This window comes from Ascaphus truei, chromosome 1 (assembly GCF_040206685.1).
Source record: "Ascaphus truei isolate aAscTru1 chromosome 1, aAscTru1.hap1, whole genome shotgun sequence".
NCBI classification, from domain to species: Eukaryota; Metazoa; Chordata; class Amphibia; order Anura; family Ascaphidae; genus Ascaphus; species Ascaphus truei.
This window is the reverse complement of record NC_134483.1, coordinates 42,160,332-42,163,969: the sequence shown is the minus strand read 5'-3', so window position 1 is coordinate 42,163,969 and position 3,638 is coordinate 42,160,332. Positions and strand designations below refer to the sequence as shown.

The following is a 3,638-nucleotide window of genomic DNA, read 5'->3' as shown; positions in this document are numbered from 1 at the left end:
ATTGAAAGGTCTGGTTGATTACTGCTTTGGGGGAGGGACTACCGTTCTTACAACCTGACTAGCAAAACAGAAGGTAATCACAGTCATTTGAAAGGTTCACTCTAGGTACTAAATCACCCAACAAGCCATTAGCTATGAAACCGTACGTCACACATTCGTTCACTCAGATCTATAGTTCAACTGATATCAACAACACATTATCACACACAGCATGTGTTGTGTTGTTGAGTGGCAGCCACATTCAGCCGTGCAACAGCTTCTATTAATGTACCACACATATCCTCTAACAAAAACTATTACTTTTCCAATATGACTTTCTTAATAATAAGCATTGTGAAAGTTCATCTCATGATAGTTATGTACATTATTATTGTGATATGAGTACACAACATATGCAGTGTATGCCCAATATTAATTATATTATCCTAACGCATTACTGCATAAACATAGTATGTTGTATGTTACAGAACTAAAAAGCCCTAAGTACACTGGCATGTACATTGTCATTACAAATATTTATGTTCACTTTGCCACACACATTTTCAGTTCAGGAACTGATGCTGTTAGTTAGCCATAAAAACTCAACATACAGTAACTCTATCTTCAATATTTTCACATGTCAATTAACAACTGATGTTATTGTTCTATATAGTTGCTCCTGGAGGACATGTGTCACCTGAGACGGAACAAGTGTCTGCACCTGGGTCATGCAGCTCATCACACCTGGAAGATGAGTGTATGAGGTGCAGAAAATATAATATGTTCACTTCTATATGTTATGCTAAAAATGTTCATTATTTGTTTTGCACATGTTATTTAAATAGGATTACTTACTGTCAGTGAAAATGATTTTTTTTACACAACATGTATTGTGTTTGTGATGTTAAGTATCATGTAGGAGTTGTGAGTTGTTAACAACTTTTCATTCATTCTTATTTCACACTGAGTCCAAACAGAATTCGTAAGTCAAGGTACATTTTAATGTGACGTTATAAAACGTATGAAAACATGTTAGGTGTTAGTTATCACAGTGTATAATTACATAGTAAAACAGCTCAGATTAACATGCCATTTCATTATGTGTACATTTATTTTTAGCACATGATGATAATCATGATGATGATGCCGCCAAAGACACAGAAATGCAATCAAGTGACCATGACGAGGTTCCCATTCAAAGAGTTACACAGGCTATTCCTACAGCAACTAGCACATACGCTGCAATAGTAGCTTCTGAAGAAGTAATTGTTGAAGCAGAAAATCGTCGCCATTCAGATCTGATGTCAGTGCACGAAAGGATGATATCACTGCAGGAAGAAACGATATCACAATTGTCACATCTCCATAGAGTGTTCATTGAAGTGCCTAAACAAATGCAAAAAATTAACACGTCATTAGAAGCAATAGTTGTTCACCTAACTCAAGCTAATCACTTGAGAATGACTACAGCAGCACATCCATTCAGCTTTACACCATCAGAGGATGGATGTTTACATGCTACTACTTTTTCACCCCAGTCATCTGATGTTCATTCCCCAGGTCAGGATGTTACCGGTAAAGTAGCTGAAAGTTCTCTGCATGTTCCTGACAACATCCTACCGCTGCCATCTGTAGAAAATCTGGAACTGACACCTACAAAGGAGGCGCCAAAAACAAAAATGCACAAGCAGTTACTACTGACCAGTTTTTGGACACAACCCAAAAAACCCAAACAAGAAATAGGAGCAAGCATCAGTTGTGAACAAGTTGGTACACAGTGCACAAGTGTCACTGGCCACAAGCCCTGCCCGTGAACAGTCACTGGCCACAAGCCCTGCCTGTGAACAGTCATTGGCCACAATCCCTACCTGTGAACAGTCACTGGCCACAAGCCCTGCCCGTGAACAGTCACTGGCCACAAGCCCTGCCTGTGAACAGTCACTGGACACAAGCCCTGCCCGTGAACACTCACTGGACACAAGCCCTGGCCGTGAACACTCACTGGACACAAGCCCTGCCTCTGAAATGCCACAGGCCACAAGCCGTGCCCCTGAAATGCCACAGGCCAGTCAAAGTGGCTCTGTTGTGCTTAAAGTTGTAGCCAAACGGAAAAGAAAAATCCAAGAGACAACAAGCAGGCATGTGACTCGGTCTCAAAAGGAAAAAAAATAATAAATGTTATAATTAACTATATCTGTATTTGGCCTTGTTTTGTTCACTTTAGATTATCTAATTAATATTGTATGTATGATGAAGACCTGTTGTTTCCAAACATTCAAGTATGTCCTTGTACACGTGAAGGTTTGGAAAGATTAACAGTCCTAATGAATGAATATTTTTATTTATATTTATGTATTAATCATCTTTTCAGTAATGGTCCAACATTACCCAGTTGCTATGTTTGGAGAAGCTGCAATTCACTTAGCTGCAAAACATTGTATTTGGGTGTGTTTCATAGGTATTTTAGCTAGTAATTGCATGTCAATGTTATTCACATGCAACTTAAATCAAAGATCTATTTAACTGCTAACATCTTTATTGTCCGTGTAGAGCAGGATTAAGTGTTAAATATTACTTACCTTCACCTTGCTTGAACCTTCTTAATGTTGTCCTTTCATCATGTATGAGTACTAGTTTCAATCCCATATCTGTGAATGTTTAGTAATATATATGTAGTATGTAGGGATATATGTACACACACTAATAGTTAAAATATATATATAGATATAGATATAGATATAGATATATATATATATATATATATATATATATATATATATATATATATATATATATATATATATATATATATATATATATATATATATATATATATATTAACTATCTAAACTGGTAGTTTTTCTTTTTTTCACAACATTCACAACATTCACTTGATTTCTTGTTGAAACACAGTATTATAATTATAAAGGCCTAATGTTAGTGAAATATACATAATCTGAGCCTATAACACTATGGGCCTAAAATTAATATTAATCACATAATTCACTCATGTTGATCACCATTTAAATAGGTTTCATACAAGGCCTACTTAGTGGCATAAATATGTTCAGTGTACAACTGGATTAAATAGATATATTATAGGTTCTAACACTACAGGCCTTCTAAACTAACAAAAGGCCTTGTTTGATGGTAAATCTAAATTGGACACAGCTGAATGTAGTAGGCCCTCAAACATAGTAACCCTGTAATATGTAACCATTTCAAATAGTCAGAGAAATATAAAAAACCCTGTTTACATATAAGCCCTTAAATACACTTATATACACAAATATTTAAATATTGGTTATAGAGACATATATATATTGTACAATATACATATGTATATGTATTTATGATATATATATATATATATATATATATATATATATATATATATATATATATATATATATATATATATATATCTACATATACACACATAGTTAAAATCTGTGATACAGACAGGGAGTTAACCAGACAGAAAGATCCACGGGGAAATGTAGGAAAAAAGCATACACAAAAAACATTAGCAGCTGTGTGTATATCTCATTATATGTCTGTGTAAGCACTATTTTCATAATGCCAACACTGTTTTTGTACTCACCCACATTGTTATTTAATGAAAACCAGACACTTGTTTTGAGAATGTAGATAAAAAA

The 3,638-nt window shown here is 34.7% G+C and overlaps 1 long non-coding RNA gene across 1 annotated transcript; it reads right to left on the bottom strand.

Moving 5' to 3' along the window:
- Positions 1 to 969: 969 nt before the first annotated feature.
- Positions 970 to 2,665, bottom strand: LOC142468929 (uncharacterized). Its single transcript, XR_012788908.1, has 3 exons — positions 2,559 to 2,665; positions 1,553 to 1,632; positions 970 to 1,365 (listed from the first exon to the last, which is right to left on the bottom strand). It is a non-coding gene; the product is annotated as an uncharacterized LOC142468929 (long non-coding RNA).
- Between the last annotated feature and the right edge of the window lie 973 nt (positions 2,666 to 3,638).